The sequence below is a fragment of the Sus scrofa genome, chromosome 15, assembly GCF_054392235.1.
Source record: "Sus scrofa isolate SSC_HxYL_T2T_F1_AM1 chromosome 15, Sscrofa_HxYL_maternal_Yorkshire_Landrace_v2.0, whole genome shotgun sequence".
In the NCBI taxonomy this organism is placed as follows: domain Eukaryota; kingdom Metazoa; phylum Chordata; class Mammalia; order Artiodactyla; family Suidae; genus Sus; species Sus scrofa.
In genome coordinates this window covers 17,283,743-17,301,907 of record NC_139397.1, presented here as the reverse complement: position 1 = coordinate 17,301,907, position 18,165 = coordinate 17,283,743, and the positions used below count along the sequence as shown (strand labels likewise).

General features: G+C 42.0%; 1 protein-coding gene and 1 long non-coding RNA gene across 3 annotated transcripts in view; one reads left to right on the top strand and one right to left on the bottom strand.

The window, feature by feature from the left end:
• KIF5C (kinesin family member 5C) overlaps positions 1-18,165 on the top strand; it is a 169,334-nt gene that overhangs the window by 22,787 nt on the left and 128,382 nt on the right. The window lies entirely within an intron of this gene.
• LOC146395737 (uncharacterized) lies at positions 10,253-18,014 on the bottom strand. 2 transcript variants are annotated; one of them, XR_014829076.1, is made up of 3 exons: positions 17,038-18,014; positions 13,630-16,746; positions 10,253-11,350 (listed from the first exon to the last, which is right to left on the bottom strand). It is a non-coding gene; the product is annotated as an uncharacterized LOC146395737 (long non-coding RNA). The 2 variants fall into 2 exon arrangements; XR_014829075.1 differs by lacking the exon at positions 10,253-11,350 and adding an exon at positions 11,729-12,232 and having other exon boundaries at positions 13,518-16,746.

The following is an 18,165-nucleotide window of genomic DNA, read 5'->3' as shown; positions in this document are numbered from 1 at the left end:
TGGCTCATTTCACTCAGGATGAGAGTCTCTAGTTCCATCCATGTTGCTGCAAATGGCATGATGTCATTCTTTTTTATGGCTGAGTAGTATTCCATTGTGTATATATACCACCTCTTGCGAATCCAATCATCTGTCGATGGACATTTGGATTGTTTCCATGTCCTGGCTATTGTGAATAGTGCTGCAATGAACATGCGGGTGCACGTGTCTCTTTTAAGTAGAGTTTTGTCCGGATAGAGGCCCAAGAGTGGGATTGCGGGGTCATATGGAAGTTCTATGTATAGATTTCTAAGGTATCTCCAAACTGTTCTCCATAGTGGCTGTACCAGTTACATTCCCACCAGCAGTGCAGGAGGGTTCCCTTTTCTCCACAGCCCCTCCAGCACTTGTTATTTGTGGATTTATTAATGATGGCCATTCTGACTGGTGTGAGGTGCTATCTCATGGTAGTTTTGATTTGCATTTCTTTTATAATCAGCAATGTTGAGCATTTTTTCATGTGTTTGTTGGCCATCTGTATATCTTCTTTGGAGAAATGTCTATTCAGGTCTTTTGCCCATTTTTCCATTGATTGATTGGTTTTTTTTGCTGTTGGGTTGTATAAGTTGTTTATATATTCTAGAGATTAAGCCCTTGTCAGTTGCATCATTTGAAACTATTTTCTCCCATTCTGTAAGTTGTCTTTTTGTTTTCTTTTTGGTTAAAATATTGAATTCTAACAGAGTAGTGACAGCATATCATGAAATCTCCTTGACTTAACAAACGCTTATGTAAATGCTTTACATATATTCATTAATTTATTTTGATCCTCATTACCACCCTGTGAAGTAGCTACTATGGTTATAACCCATCTCCCATTCCACAGATGAGAAATCTGGGACACAGAGAGGTTAAGTAGCTTGCCAAAGATTGCGCAAGAGTTAAGTGGTGGATCTGAGATTCAAACCCAGGCATACTGGCCTCAGAGTCCTTGATTTAAACTGTTTGCTATGTTGATTTACATTTTGGCTCATACCAGGAATCGAGAATGTTTGGGTACATAGCACTTTGTAAATTAGAGTTTCTCTAGAGCACTAGTTCTTTGAAATTTTTCCCTGATAAAAGAGTTTGATATCAGTTAAATACTGGAAGTGTTACCACATTCTCTGCCTCTTGGAAATCCCCACCTTGCCTATCAGCAATCCTGCAGTAAATAAACCCACTTAATTTTGTTTAACTTGGTGTTTCCCATTACCAACTCACTGGCTGAAACTTAAATTTGGGGCTACTGTACATAGTAGCTATAATCTGGGGCTACTTTCAAAGTGGAGGATTTTTTTCCCTCTTTCTTGCCCTTGCATTGATATAAAATTATGTATGAAATAAAATTATGATCAGAATCAGCTTCTCTGTTATTGCTGTGATTTTAGTATGAAAGGCTGTTTAGGGCAGTCCATAGAACACAATGCAGATGCTTTCAGGGTATGGTGTACTTGCTAGGAAACCTTGTAAACTAGACTTCTGGATATTTCAGTGTACTCTTAATCAACATGGATCTGTCCACAGAGAAAAGAATTATGATGCTTTTCTTTCTTATAAGAACATGTATTCATTGCACTCTTCTGTGTCTTAAAAGTAGATTTGTATCTGTTCTTGGATTTATAAGTCCATTGACGTTCAACCTTATAATTAAACTTTCTTCTAAAAAATTGTCAGTGGATTTAAAAAGATGTATTATGAAGACAATTTTTTATCATCTTCAAATAATGTCAGTTTTGTTTCTTTTCAAAACATGTACTTTAATTTCTTTTTTCTTATCTTACTGCATTGGATAGGGCCTCTAGGACAGGTTAGACTAAAAACAATAATAGCAGGAATCTTTGTCTTGTTCTTGATCTTTTTTCCTTTCTTTTTCTTTTCTTTTCTTTTTTTTAAAGGAAACAGTCAATGCATATGGAAGTTCCCAGGTTAGAGATCGAATCAGAGCTACAGCTGCCAGCCTACACCATAGGCAAGGCAATGCTGAATCTGAGCCGTGTCTGCAGAGTACACCGAAGCTCATGGCAATGCCAGATCCTAAATCCACTGAGTGAGGCTAGGGATTGACCCCATGTCCTCATGGATACTAGTTGGGTTCATTACTGCCAAACCACAATGGGAACTCCTATTCTTGATCTTAAAGCACTGTTTGATGTGAGTTTTTAGTACATGTCCATTATCTCGAGGTAATGAAGGTACCACCTATTCCTATTTTGTTTTTAATCATGAACATGTCTTGAAGACCTTGATTGCTTCTTACTTGGATTGTAATAGTCTTGGAAGACAATTCCATGGTTGCTAAAAATCTTCTTTCTGAAGTTCCACCCAGAATATGTCAATTTTCTGTTCAAAACATTTAAGGGCTTTTCTTTGCTTACCGAAATAAACGTGAATGCCTCAACTTGTTCCTATGATTCAGCAAAACCCGCCACAATATATTCCCTTTAGCCTTTCTCAAATCTAACTATATGCTTTGCCCCGATGTAGTCTGAGCTTTCACCCTTTCAGGCCTTTGTTGGTGAGGGTCTCATCTTGTGGAGGCCATTCCCATCTGCCTGTCCTCCTTCTCACCCTCAAAGCTCACTGGGAAGTGTCTCCTCTTGTCCTCAGTCCCTTCCTTCTTAGAATTACTTCACCTTGAGTATGAGCCCCTCTCCAGGCTGGGGTTTGTTTGATTAATTTTCTTTCTTTTTTAAAATAGTTTGTTGAGGATTGTTTAAGATACATTGTTTGATTTATTCTCACACTCTCAGCATATGATTCATAATGGGTGTATGATACACAATAGGATGAATGACTAACTACTAACATGTTTCTTGTATACTTATTGCTCATTTTTATGATTATTTTTTGTTTTATTATGCTGTTCTTCCTCTCTCCATCAGTCTCATCTGAGGACTAAAGGAGCTACCCACATATGTCTTTTGTGAAATTTACCATAATTGGGCAAAATTGTGTATGGGCATTCTTCAGGGAGCATGATCCATTTATCTCACCCTCAACCAACTCCTTGTCTAGCAAGAGATAGATAGAGATAGATGCACACACACACACACACACACACACACACACACACACACACACATAATGGCAACTCAACTGATAAGTGATTGAATAGTTCTTATCAAATAGGCTTTATTGAGCATGAAACACCTTTAGGTTGAGGCAAATTTTACAAAGTTGTTCTGTTTTCCAAAGGAAAAAAAATGTTTTGTATCGAACATCCAGATTCCATCACCTTCTACTCAGCTACTCAGTTGGCAGAGCCAAAGAGAAAAGAAATTAGATTCATTAAGTATAGAAAAATGACTGCTTTCAAATGATTTCCTCTTCAGCTAAAATGTAGAAGCCACACACAAAATCACTCCTCTCTAGGTTTGTAACTTACTAGTCTTACAGAGTTTTTTAATAAGAACTAAAACTGGCATCATAAAGAAAGAAGTATTCAAGAAATTGCAAATCAAAGACATTAATATAAATGAACCATACTTAAAATTCTACTGGTAGTTCACAGCTGTGAAAGGGACATGTCTGTAATTTAATTGAATTACCTTGAAAGGGAAAGAAAAAAAGAGACTTCCTTCCTTGGATGTCTGTTTCCCGGCATTTTCCTAATAACCAGGATATAGAGTAATTGAATTATTATTACAACCCCATAGCTATTATTTTCATTTCAAAAGAGTATGGGTTAATTCTAGCTGAGGCTTACTTTTCAAGTAGATTTATATGTAATGTATATAATAAGTCACCTCTGAGCCAAATGGTCTGGGGATCACAGTTGCTTTAGAACAACCAATACATTTTTCTTAGAGATGATCAATTGTTCATTCCACCTTATTACCCAGGAAAATGAAAGGGGTGGGAGGAGGGAAGATTAAAGAAACTATGAAAGTAATTACAGGTGTTCAGTAGTTTCTTTTCACTTCTTTTAATTTCATCGACTTTTTTATTCCAAATGTAAATATTTTAGGACTATTAAAAATATTCAGGGAGGGGAGTTCCAGTTGTGGCTCAGCAGAAATGACTCTGACTAGTATCCATGAGGATGTAGGTTTGATCCCTGTCCTTGCTCAGTGGGTTAGGATTCGGCATTGCTGTGAGATGTGGTGTAGGCCTGCAGCTACAGCTCTGATTTGACCCCTAGCCTGGGAACCTCCATAGGCTGTGAGTGTCGCCCTAAAAAGACCAAAAAAAAAAAAAAAGATTCAGGGAGGTAAAATTTGGAAGGTAGAAATACCCCATATTCCACTTCCCCAGAATGATTACTCTTAATGGATAGGTGTTATATCATTCCAACATATTACTTTTATAAATTCAATTATAAAATATTTAATACATATGAAAAATAACAAAAGTAAATCACAAGATATTTGAATAAAAGTAACACTCATGGGGTCACCATCTACTTAATAGCATGTTACTTACCAATGTATGACTCTCCCTTGGTCCCAAGGTGTTATCCCCTCATCCTAGAAGCAACCACTCTCCTGAATTTTGCTCTTATCACCTGTATATTATTCTTTATGGTTCTATGGTAAATATTTTTTTTTAGTCATAGATGATATATCATTTGCTTTTGCTTGGCCTTCAGTCTATTAAGTATTTATAAAAATACTGTGTATATTCCTGCTTCAAGATAGCTACTTAAAGTCACTGAATTCTTTCTTTCCTTTTTTTTTTAACAGCTGCACCTGCAGCATATGGAAGGTCTCAGGCTAGGGGTTGAATTAGAGCTGTGGGCTATGCCACAGCCATAGCAACACCAGATCGGAATGGCATCTGTGACCTATGCTGCAGCTTGTGGCAACGCCGTATCCTTAACCTACTGTGCGAGGCCAGGGATCAAACCCAAATCCTCATGGAAGCAATGTCGGGTCCTTAACCTACTGAGCCACAAGAGGAACTCCGTGAATTCTGATGGTAGGAAAACATAGCGTATTCAAATCTTATTTGGTATAGATGGTATTGGTCTGCTTGTGTTGCTGTAATAAAGTACCACAGACTGGGTGGCTAAAAAACATGAACTGATCTTCTCATCGTCTGGGGGCTGGAAGTCCAAGATCAAGGTGCCAGAAATTTGAGTTGGTGAGACCTGTCTCCCCTGGTGAAGATGAAACTACCTTCTCATTGTGCCCTCACATGGTCTCTCTGTATGTGTGGGAGGAGAGAGATCTCTGTTGTCTCCTTATATGGACACCTGTCCTATTGAGTTAGGGATCTCGCCTTAAGACCTCATTTAGCTGTCAGTGCCTCCTTAAAAGCCCTATCTCCAAAGTCACATCGGACATTGGTGCTTTTTTTTTTTGGCTGTTTTTAGGGCTGCACCTGCCACATATGGAGGTTCCCAGGCTAGGGGTTGAATTGGAGCTGTAGCCACTGGCCTACGCCACAGCCACTGCAACCTCACATCCAAGCTTTGTCTGCGAACTACATCACAGCTCATGGCAACATCGGATCCTTAACCCACCAAGCGAGGCCAGGGATCACATCTGTGTCCTCATGGATGCTAGTCAGATTCATTTCTGCTGAGCCACGACGGGAACTCCTGGACATTACTGCTTTTATATATCAATTTTGTGGGGACGCAATTTAGTCTGTACAGGTAGTATACACTATGGCTCTGTTACACATGCAGGAGGTTCCAAGTGATGAGCTCAGATATTTCTTCCAGAGATTATAGCCTATGGTGGACTTCCTGGCTTTTCCCTAGTAGCAGGGAGAGCTGTGGGAGAGGCCTTCTAGAGAGTGACTTATGTGAGTATAGAAACTGTGCTGCACTGAGCCTATAAACAAGAGTAGAGGGACTGAGTTGTTGGCATGTCACCTTCCCTGATGGAGTGTCATGATTGGGCTTTGAACCCTGGGCATTGGAAGCGGCTTCCCTGAAAGCTAGTTATAGCTGTCACAGTGGGGTGGATGACTGCATAAAAGGAAGACTTCTGCAGCCATGGGACCATTTTTATAGACTTCTTCCCTTTCAGAGCATCATGATACCGAGGTCTCTCCTATTTTGGTCAATGAGAAAGGAGAGTCCTGGACACATGTTCTGTTAAGGGAATGAGAGAGCCATGGAAGAGAGAATAAGGAAGTGATTAAGCATCATTCGTTATCTTGTCTTGCTGCGGCTGTCTGGGACTCCAGGTGTGTGCATGTGGCCATGAGAAAAGGTAATAGGAACCTGGGTCACTAAAAATTAATAGTCATTTGGGATTGAGTTATTATTCATTATCATCCTATGAAAGGCTGGCCTATTCCAGAATTTTGTGATGAGAATGTTTTTACTATAACCAAAGTTTTCCAGTTTTTTTGACTGATAGGCCATGATCTGTTTTACTTCACAACTTAGCACACAGACCCATCTCAAATAATGGCTTTATGAAACAATCTATTAAAATGTGTGCTGCATTCTGACATTTTCTAGTCTATTCTCTCATTTTATATCTTTACATTCTGGATATGATCTAGTAAAGATGATTTATGAACCAGCACATAGTAGCCTAGTGTTTCTCTACTGAAGGGTTTGTTTTAGGAGTTTACAACCCCCGGATCAAATTCCTCATGGTACTTTGTAAAGGCTAGATGACATCAAAATCTCATTCTTTACCATTGTCATGTCCTGATCGGTTCACCACTCCACCTGACAGATATTGTAAAAGTATGTGACTGTGCAACAGATATTTTTCAAGCCCCGGCTCTGGGCCGGACACTATGTGTGAAAATAGTGAAATGAAATTTCCAGATGGGTAGCATGTTTGTGAAGAGTGTTTAAAAGGCAATTTAAAATTGCTCTTTTCAACCTAACCCTTCTTTAGTCCCAAAGAGTTTGCGGTTTGCCACTGTCTCCCCAGCTGACTCCGTGATGTGAACGTCTGACTTTGGTGCCTCATCAGCCACCCTAGGCCTGCTGTCCTTTCTGCTCCAGGGAGAGAACAGCTGGTGAGGAGCGCCTGGGGTTTGGGTCAGTAGAGATGAACTGCGCCCTGACTTTATTTCTCTGAGGGCATGATCTTGGGCAGGTTGACCAGTTGAATATGTCTGCAGTGAAATGGAGGTGCTGAGAAACCCGGAGGGTGGGAGTGAAGGGGAAATGAGAGCCTGTGTGTGAAAGGAGGTTGCATGGTGCACCCATAGCCCCCGTACCCTCTGCATGAGGACCGTTGTGTGAAGTCCTGCCTCTTTCCTAGCCCTCTCTTCCTGCCAGATGTCCTGTCCAGTCCATGCAGGCATCCAGGTGGTGGAAAGTTCTAGACGAAGCAGCTCTTTCCAGTCTGAAAAAGTCAAAGTTTGTCAATGCCCATGCAGCCAAGTAGGCAGGCTCACCTTCAATGTCCCTGGTTCTGCGGTGGCTTCAGTGAATGTTATTAAGATCGCTACCGAGGAGTTCCCATCATGGCGCAGTGGAAATGAATCCAACTAGGAAGCATGAGGTTGTGGGTTCGATCCCTGGCCTCACTCGGTGGGTTAAGGATCTGGCATTGCCATGAGCTGTGGTGTAGGTCGAAGATGCAGCTTGGATCCTGTGTTGCTGCAGCTATGGTGTAGGCCGACAGCTACAGCTCCGATTCGACCCCTAGATCACCACCAAAACATTTATTAGATCTACAAAGTCTCAAGGACCCTGAGATGAGTGTCTCCCTGAGACAGTCCCCTCTTTCTGTAGGTGGCAGAATAATGGCCCCCAGAGGTGTCCACTTCCTAATGCCTGGAACCTGATCTGTCGTGTTATATGACAAAGGGGGATTAGGGTTGCAGATGGAAGTGAGGATATTAATCAGTTGACCTTAAAAATGAGGAGATAGTTGGAGTTCCCACTGGGGCTCAGCAGTAACAAACCTGACTAGTATCCATGAGGATGCAAGTTTGAGCCCTGGCCTTGCTCGGTGGGTTAAGGATCTGGTGTTTCTGTGGCTGTGGCTGTGGCTGGCAGTTGCAGCTCCGATTTGACCCTTAGTCTGGGAACTTCCATATGCCCCGCGTGTGCCCCTAAAAAGACAAAAAGAAGAAAAAAAGAAAAAAGAGAGAGAGAGATTGTTTTAGATTTTTCCCCATGAGCCTAATATAATCACAGGGATTCTTAATGGGGAAGAAGGATGCAAAAGAGTCAGACCAGACAGCTAACATTTTGAGGAAACCTGAACTGGACTCAGTCTTGCTTTGAAGGTGGAAGAAGGACATGAGCCAAGGAATGCGGGTGACCCCTAAAACCTGGATGAGTCACAAAAACAGATTCTCCCCTAGTGCCTCAAGGAAGGAAATTCAGTGCTAACCTTGATGTTGGCCTAGTGACACTTACTGCAGACTTGGATCCTTAGAGCTGTGAGATAATAAGGTTGTATTGTATTAAGCTGCTAAATTTGTGGTTACAGCAGTGATCAGAAACTAGTACACCATCCCATTGCTTAATTTTTTACAAAGCAAACACACATGTATTTGCCAGAAATGAATATGAGAAAAACAGTAATGTTCGAAGGGCCCATTTTCATATTAACAACAAAATATTCAACATTCAAAAGGGCATTGTATATGAAATGGAGATATTATGTGTACAACCCTTGCTTCTAAAAATAAAAGAATTGTATTAGAGACTTGCTGTATAGAATGTTAGTGTATTTTTCAGAATTCACAATTATTGACCTATATCATTCTTTTGGCAGAGGAGACTTTAATCTTTTTAAAAGATTCAGTGACAAAGCACATACAGCTCTAGTCTACTGTTTTCTTTCATTTGTGTTTCCAGACTAGTTACTGTTTTTCTTGTTAAAAATCCTTGGCAGTTTCAGGTTGTGAGCAATAAAAAATGCAAACCAGGTGAAGTAAAGCAAAGTAAAAGGGATTTATTTTATTCTCTTGAATGAGAACATCTTAGGCATGCTTGTGTTTTGCATTAAAAAAACCTGTAATTAGTACTTCTCCCTTACATACAGTCTCCTTAAAAATTAGTTCAACAGATTTCCTCAGCCAAGTAATAGGGATTTCTTCCTTTTGAATTTCTTGAGATTGGGTCTCCCCATCTCCCTTGTGGCCTTCTGTACAGCTCCTGTTTTCAGGCCTAAATGTGGGATGGTCCCGGGGCATTGAGGCAGCAGGATGATTTCAAATCTCATCAAAAACAAGTGGGCTCACAGCCGCTCCACCCTGTCCTACTTCAAGCTTGGCTCAAACCAATACAGAAACAATTAAGGTTGGTAGCTGCCCTAGAATCTGGCTGCACAGTCAGCTTTATTGAACCGTTTTTCTACTATTCAGGTACCTTGTTTGATTATTCCTTGGAAAGCTGTTGTGCTGATTTTGCGATTTTTTTTCCCCCATTTCCCTTCCCTGCGGCTCAATTTCAGTATTCCCCAAAGGTGGCTCTGTTTTGACCATACCTTCTACTTCTCAGACCTTGAAAGAGGTGATTTTCCTGATCATTTATCTCCTTTCTTTCTTAAACCCACAGTATTGTGGACACTCTTTGTTCTATAACCTGCCTAGATTTTCCGTTTTCTTCTTTCTATCTTTCTTTTTTTTTTTTTTTCTTTTTAGGCCTGCACCTGCAGCATATGGATGTTCTCAGGCTAGCGGTCAAATCACAGCTACAGTTGCCAGCCTACACCACAGCTCACGACAATGCCGGATCCTTAATCCACTGAGCGAGGCCAGGGATTGAACCCATATCCTCACCGATCCTAGTCCAGCTCGTTACCTGCTGAGCCACAACGGAAACTTCAGATTCTTGTTTTCTATTTGGAGCTTACAATCCAGTGATGCAGGGAATGCCTTATCTGTGAGTGTTTTATGCTAAGCCCAAGGAAAAGCCTCTGATTTGTTTTCAGAACCTTGAAAGTCAACTCTTAAAATGTCTTTCAAGACCTTCATCAGCAAAGCAGACAATTGACATAGAGGCCGGTAGAATCCCGTGAGTGGCCCTTCCCTTTCAGAGGGCTGACTCACCTTTGCCTCTTTACAAGCATCTTGTTTCCTCTCTGACAGTTACTTTAATTGTGAAGTGAAGTTTGCATTTAATCACTTCCATAGCCACATTGGTCAGGGAATCGATACTTTTACCTTCTAATTACAATTTGCCTTGGGGAAAGGGTTTAACAAATATATAATTGGTGTTTTCTCAGTAGACACTGGAGAGGCATTGGTGACAAAGGATGGAGCTCATGCTTACAAACCAGGGGAAGGAAAGATCATTGTAGGGGCTATGATGGTGCAGGTTTGGAGGGCTGGTACAGGTGTGGATCCATGAGGAAGGCACCTGGTTTGGAATGGGGCAGGTAGAGCAGGGCGGGGAGCTGTGCTGGAGGAGGCTTCGCAGAGGAGTGAACTAGCTCATGAAATTCATTTCTGGTGTCTAACAGGAACATGATATCATTATTATTATGACAAGTATACAAAAGCATTGTATCAAGGTGAGAGAAATTAAAACCGGTGGTTATGGAGATCCCTCTGCAGTGCAATGGGTTAATGATCCTGCTGTGTTATTGCTGTTTCAAATTCCAACCGGGTACAGTGGGTTAAAGATCTGGCAATGCTGTAGCTGTGGCATAGGTCGCAGGTGCAGCTCGGATTTGATCCCTGGCCTGGGGAGCTTCCATATGCTGTGGGTGCGGCAGCAAAGGGAAAAACAAAAACAAAAAACAACTGGCGGTTATGAGGTGGGATTGACTAGAAAGAAACCCAATGCATGTGTCCTATATTTTGTTTTAGGTGATGGTTACAAGAAGGTACGTGATTGTCAAAATCAATGGGTGGACAACTTCAGATCTATGCATATATTATATACAAATTAAAAATAAAATCTATTGCAAGAAAGCTCTCCAAGTACTAATATATGGAAAGATTTTTGAGACATATTAAGTAGAAAAAGCAAAGTGGAGATAGGTGTAAATCATACACCACTTTTTACAGCATAAAGAAGGAAAACTAAGAATCCACGATTGTCTGTTTCTGTATGATCAAAGAACTCTGGAAAGACAGGTAGGGAACCCATAGCAGTTGCTGGCCTCGGAGGTGGCGAGCTGGGAAGTGGGGAGCAGCTGACATCTGGGGGAATGGAGGGCAGCGTTGTGAGGGAGTTTTCTCACTGTATCCCTTTTGGCTTTGCAGCCATTTAAAGGGTATTCAAAAAATTAAAAAGAAAACACATTGAAACAAGAATGAAGAAGGTTTTAACTGTTTACCATTTAAATGTTTCTAAGCAACTTTCTCTCGGCACTGCTTTAACAACTAGCTGGGGCGTCCATGCCACCCCCACGCCAGACGTACTGGTGGCAGCTCCTGTCAGCACAGTTCTCCAGCCCAACTCCATACTCCCAGGGACCGCTCCCTGTCAGTCTCTTTGGCGCTAGAGAGGAAACATCATTTGCCATCTGGATAATGGCCTATGTGAGACTCAGTTACAGCCTTTAAACAGGGTCTGTATCCTCTGCAGTATTCTATTTCTACTTGGAACAAATGTAAGCAAGGTATAGTTTTTAAACAAGATTTTCGGTTTGAATTAGATAGAGCCTGTTACTTTTCGCCCCTCCCTTGGGTGGGCTGTGCATGCAGGCGGCTTCTTGGCTGAGCTCACCGGCTGTCATAGTCAGAATTGGGCCTGGGCAGAACAGAGATCCAGGTCTCCTCATTTCAATGCCGCCTTTCTATATGCAGAGTCTGGGCAACAGCTTCTCTTGTTAGGCCAGTGGGAGCACCACTCACATCCCTGGTCTATTTCATCCTCTTTTTTTTTTTTTTTTTCATTTCTCTGGGTCTGGGGGCAAGGCTCAGATGGCCGCTGCCTGCAGGATATCTTTAATTAGCGCCTTGCAGTCTCTGTTCCTTCACATTTCTTACCTTTCAAATGAAGATGCTGCTAGAAGATGCTGCTAGTCTTCTAGGTGCCTGGGGAGAATAAAAATATTTTTGGAGTGCTTATGTATTCTAACAAAAGGCCTTATGAAAAAGATCATCTCACATTGCTTATACCTATTATTGTTTGAATGCTCTGAACATTTTCCCTTCAACACATACAAGATGAATTTTGTATTATATTCTTAGCTATTTTATTTTTATTTTTTTATTTTTTGTCTTTTTAGGGCCGCAACCAGGGCATATGGTGGTTCCCAGGCTAGGAGTCGAATTGGAGCTGTAGCCACTGGCCTGCTCTACAGCCACAGCAATGCCAGATCCAAGCTGCGTCTGCTACCTACACCACAGCTCGTGGCGATGCCAGATCCTTAACTCACTGAGTGAGGCCAAGAACTGAACCTGCATCCTCATGAATACTAGTCAGATTTGTTTCTGCTGAACCATGATAGGAACTTTGTGTTCTTAGTTATTTTAAATGTAAATGTCTTATGAAAAGAACCTAAGTAAAAATAATTCTTGGCCCTGCTGAATATTAATCTCATGCCTCATTCCTGAGTTGCCTGCTTATACTGTCATCTCCTGAAACTCAACGCTATGGACTGGTGGTGGAGCACTGGGTTGAGAGGAATTCTAAGGTTGTACTTGAGTTGTACTATGGGCAAGCATGCTGTGATTGATTAGTGATGTCTGCCACGGGACAAGAAAGAAATGGGGAATAGTTCTAGGGACAGGCATCCCTCGTTATGTTGTGCTTTGCAATAAAGCACTTTATGGACACTGCATTATTTTTGCAAATGGAAGGTTTATGACAAGACTGTGTCAAGCAAGTCTGCCAGTACCATTTTCCAATGCATTTTCTCACTTTGTCTCTGTCATATTTTGGTAATTCTCCCAATATTTCACCTTTTTCCATTATTATTATATTTGTTGTGTTGACTCATTATCAGTGATCATTGATGTTACTGTTGCAAAAAAATTACAACTCGCTGAACCCTCAGATGATGGTTACCATTTTTTAAGCAGTATTTTTAAGTTATACACATTGGTTGTTTAAGACATAATGTTATTGCACAGTTGGAAGGCTTCACTGTAACTTCCAAATGCACTGAGAAACCAAGATTCATTTGACTAACTTAATTGCAACATTTGCTTTATTACAGTGGTGTGGAACTGAACCTGTAGTATCTTCATATTTGCCAAGTTGGCCCTAGATGGCCCTACCCTAATTTTTTTGATTCTTCTGCAATACTTAGTGCTTTTTTACTAAATATATATTAAATAAATATTTGCTCACGTTGCTTTTTTCTTGAGTTAGCTCTTCTGGAAACATGATTGTCCAAAATAAACAAATCTACCCCTGAGATCAAAATAAACAAATCTACCCCTGAGATCAAGGCACTGACACTAACGCTCATTCTTAACGGAGTTTGAGTAGCATCATATAAGCATGAAGGTCTGGTTCCCGTACCACCCTAATCCTTCCTTAAAAGAACTTTGGCTAAGCTCCTTTGCTTCATAATTTGAGCCTCATGTGGTAAATGTTGGCCATCTCCTCTCACAGCTCCTCAGCACATAATACATACTAGGAATTCCTTTATGACTCAGTGGTTAACAAACCTGATTAGGATCCATGAAGATGCAGGTTCAATCCCTGGCCTCACTCAGTGGATTAAGGATCTGGCGTTGCTGTGAGCTGTGGCGTAGGTCGCAAATGTGGCTTGGCTGTGTTGCTGTGGCTGTGGTGTAAGCAGGCAACTGTAGCTCTGATTTGACCCCTAGCCTGGGAACCTCCATATGCTGCAGGTGCAGCTCTAAAGAGCCAAAAAACAAAACAAAACAAAACCAAGCAAAAACGAAAAAACCCCCAAAAACCCAAGAATACATATGTACTAGTGTTCCTAGCAGCCCAAATAAGAACTTAAGTATTTCCAAGGCCTGCCAATCATATGTAGCTTACTGCTTAAGTCAGTAGTATGAATGGCTAATTGTATTGATCAGCTATCATATGCCTTGGTAGCATTCTTAGTATTTATATATATTAGCTCATGTAATTCTTGTAAAACCCTATGAAATAGTTACTTTTATTATCTTCCTGATTCAAGGTCAGAGAGGTTAAGTTATTCGCCCAGGGTCACAGAGCTGCTAAGCAGTGAAGCCAGGGGTTTTCAGCTTGAGGTGGTCTGACGAACTGCCTCATCACTGAGGTGTGCTAAACACTTGAATAGGAGGCAGAGACCTGCTGTTCTTGGGAAGTGACTTCTCTGGGCCCTGGTTCTCCCATGTATAAAATGTGGGCTTGGACAGGATGGCTGAAATCCCTCCAAGTACTACCTTATTTGATTCTAAGTTACACATTGAAGATATCTTTGAGTCATCCTAGACTCACCATGAAATCTGACCAATGATCTGTGCATGTGCTGAAGATTCACAGATCGATGGAAAGACTTGAACATTCTCTCAGCACACACCAGAATTATAGCTTGTCAAGTGCGAGAAACTTATTTTCCCAAACAATTAGAGGACACCAGTAATTATGTTTAATTACGTATTGAACGGTTTTCCTCTTGTGCCAACCCATTGTCTTAATCGTGCTTAAGAGCAGCAAGCTGTTATTTTGAGGTTTGTGAGTTTTAAAATTGCTTTGTGTCTGAGCATCGGTAAAGAGCAGAAGAGTTAAGCGTATGGGCTCTGGCGTTGGACAAACTTGATGCAAAGCTAGATCCACCACTTACTGGAAATCCCCGGTAAGTTCCTTAACTTCTTTAAATGCTGAATTCCTCACATTGGGAATAATAATGGCATCTACCTTATAAATGTATTGTGATGCTTGAAGAGCATGTATATGAGGTGCGTGGTACAGCGTTTGGCATGTAAACCTTTCAGATGGTGGCTGCCATGTTGTTTTTTATTGACTGATTAGATGTTGGTTGTGGGAAGTCTCTGGACATGTTCCAGCCTCCAGCCCTGATGGATGGCCTGTCTTGGGTGGGTCTGGGCTCAAGCCTGAATGGATAGGTGCTGTTTTCTACCAGTTCTGACACTTCAGGTTCTTGTTGTCTGTCCCATTTCAGTTATATGTTTGTAATTTCATTTTCCTAAGGACATGTAGAATGGAGCTAAGTAATATGGTCAACCATTGAAGATGTCACACTTGCAAGTCCCCTGAAGAGAACTATGGGGGAGTAAGAGCTAATCTGAGTATTGAGTAGGGAAATGATCTTGGTAGTTGACAATTTTATGCAGTACACAGACATGGTCTTAGATAGCATCGAATCACATAGTAAGAAGTTATATCCTTTTCTTTCCCTTCAATCCTTCTGATACTATCAAAGAGAAAGCCTCAGTGTTGTGCTAGTCTTTAATCTCGATTACTTTGAGGTTTCCCTTTTAATGAAAGGAGAGAGCAGGTCTTAGGCTTGGAACCCTTGGCAGGCAATGGAATTTAGCTAGACTTCACTAATATGGCTTTATTTTCATTGTGCTTTTTTACTGCCCTCCATTTATACTATGAAATACTAATTTTTCACTTATAATAGCAATATAAAGGTTTCATTGAAAACATAGTTAAGGAAAAATGAGTTGATGTAAGGAAAAATGGTAAATTAAACCTGAGTGGACGGTACATAGCTGCGGCAAAAATTGTGACGCGGCATGGGGATCTCTGAGCTGGGAAATGCTGGTTTAGAGAGAGAAGGGGCACAAAAACTTCATTCTAAACAACATTAGCAAGGCCAATGTTTTGGAAGTGGAGAAGTTCTAGAAGTCATAGGAGTGCCAAACGAATGCAGAGCTAGCTGCGGGAGAAATCCTTCTGGAAGCAGAGGTGGGCACAGGGGCAGACGCCCTTCACTACAGTGATTGACAGAAGAGATGCAGTTGGGTTTGCTGATGGGACAACCAAGAGGCCTTTGTGGTGCCAGCTTAGCACAAGGACCAGCATAGACTGAGGAGTGATTTAGAGGAAGCAAGCCTCTTGCTTTTTTCTAAGAGGCTTGGTGTGTGATGATGACACAGCTGAAATCGAGACAAGGTGGAAGGGAGTGTTTTTTGTTTGTTTGTGTAGAATACTAGAGACATATTTACGTTTTTAGCTGATGGAGGATGGGTTGCAAAGATGCATGTGAGAGGGGCTAGATGGAGCCGGGGTCAGGGGTGTAGGAGGGTGGGTTTGCCTGGGACGGAGGGGAAGGAGAGCGTCCCCCTCCTATACATTCTGCAAGTAAGTGGTAGCCAATTCTTGTTTCAGCCCAAGAGGAGGGAGGGGAGCAAGTAGGGGTGCTGAGAGAGAAGCAGCTGGCTGTGCAAGTGGAGATGGAGGGGATTTAGGCAAATCCTGGCTCTGATCTTTTGGAAGCACAGGGAGGAAGGCTTTCCCCCAGGAAGGCTTGGCGCTCAGGGCATGACCATGCTAAGAAAACTGAGGGCAAAGAAAGTAGCAGCTGCTTTCAGATCCATCAAAGGAGGATTCATCTACAAGTCAGCACTTTGAGGCCCTCTCATGCTGTCTTGTGAGGCTTCTTGAATTAAGGAAGTGCAGTCAAGAGACTTGGACCTGTGTCCAACTGGGGCCTCTCAGCAGGCTCTCTTAGAGTAAAGTCGATTGATTTCCTGTCATTTGGGTCATCTGCAGATCAGCCCATAGTCTCTAGGCCGCAAGTCTCTGTCCCCATCTCAAATCTTTCCAACCTACTCAGTTGCTATTTGTACCATTTACATTGAAAATATTTTTTTTGTTTGGTGGGTTTAGGCCATACCTATGGCATGTGGAAGTTTCTGGGCCAGGGATCAAACCCACGTCACAGCAGTGACTTAAGCTACTGCAGTAACAACACCAGATCTTTAACCCTCTCTGGCACAAGGGAACTCCCTACATTGAAAATTTTGGTTAGCCTGGTTTTTCTTTTCTTTTTTTTTTTTTTTTGTCTTTTGTTGTTGTTGTTGTTGCTATTTCTTGGGCCGCTCCCGCGGCATATGGAGGTTCCCAGGCTAGGGGTTGAATCGGAGCTGTAGCCAATGGCCTACGCCAGAGCCACAGCAACTCGGGATCCGAGCTGCGTCTGCAACCTACACCACAGCTCACGGCAATGCCGGATCGTCAACCCACTGAGCAAAGGCAGGGACTGAACCCGCGACCTCATGGTTCCTAGTCGGATTCGTTAACCACTGCGCCACGACGGGAACTCCTGGTTTTTCTTTTATTACAGCATTGCCCACAATCACAGATACAGGATTGCTGTGGAAAAGGCATTCCAGTGTTCACCAGCATGGAAGGTAGACGTTTCTAGGCAGCTTGGATAGTAACTTTTAGAATGGCTCTCCATTTGCATTTCCCAGAAAAATGCATCAGAGACAGAAGGGGTAGTAAGTCCTGGCACCTTCCCTGCAGAGAGTTGCCATTCAATTAGGGAGCAGACATCATATTCTCAAAGGAAAAAGAAACAGAGAAAAAGAAACAGAAAAAGAAAGGACTTCTCAGAAGGTGGGATATGAAATGGTCCTTGAAGAATGAGTAAGATCAAGAGGAGACATCTAAGGTTTGATAAACAAGTACAGGGGACACCAGAGCTCGCCAGGGTCCAGACCCCGCTGTCCAGACTTTCTTTATCTACTTCACCTGTCAGGCTGAAGGCAAAAGTCTTTTCTTTTACCCTTAGGGGAGATGGAGAGCAGCTGTCTCAATATATTTAAAAAATATCCTTAATGTGCTGTCATGAATCACCCTCCAAGGTTCTTCTCCTCCAGACAAGTAAAGCTAGACCCGTCAATCCGGTTTCATATTCCTAATCCCTCAGGCATTGTGCAGTCCCAGCCTGGCCTTAGCAGAACAGAAGATGGCTTGGGAACATGGCCCTTGTTCCATCCCACGTCAACGCACTGGGTCATCTTGGGCAAGTCACTGCAACTCTAAGCCTCAGTTTCTCTAACGATAAAGTGGGCATTGTAATATTATGTACTCCAGGAGTTCCCACTGTAGCTCAGTGGGTTACGAAGCCAACTGGTGTCCATGAGGGTGAGGTTCAATCCTTGGCCTCGCTCAGTGTGTTGGGAATCCCACATTGCTATGACTGTGGCTTAGGCCAGCAGCCACAGCTCTGACTTGACCCCTAGCTCAGGAACTTCCATATGCTGCAGGTGCGGCCCTAAAAAAAAAAAAAAAATTCTACTTCAGGCAATCATCCTAGGAGTCAAAGAGATGATTTCTGCAGCTCCGACTCCATGGTGCCTGTTGCCAGTGGCCAAGCTTCTCTCTTACTGCCTTTCCCAGATTGTGCTTAGAATCAGTCCTAATTGTGGTTAGGCGCTGATTAC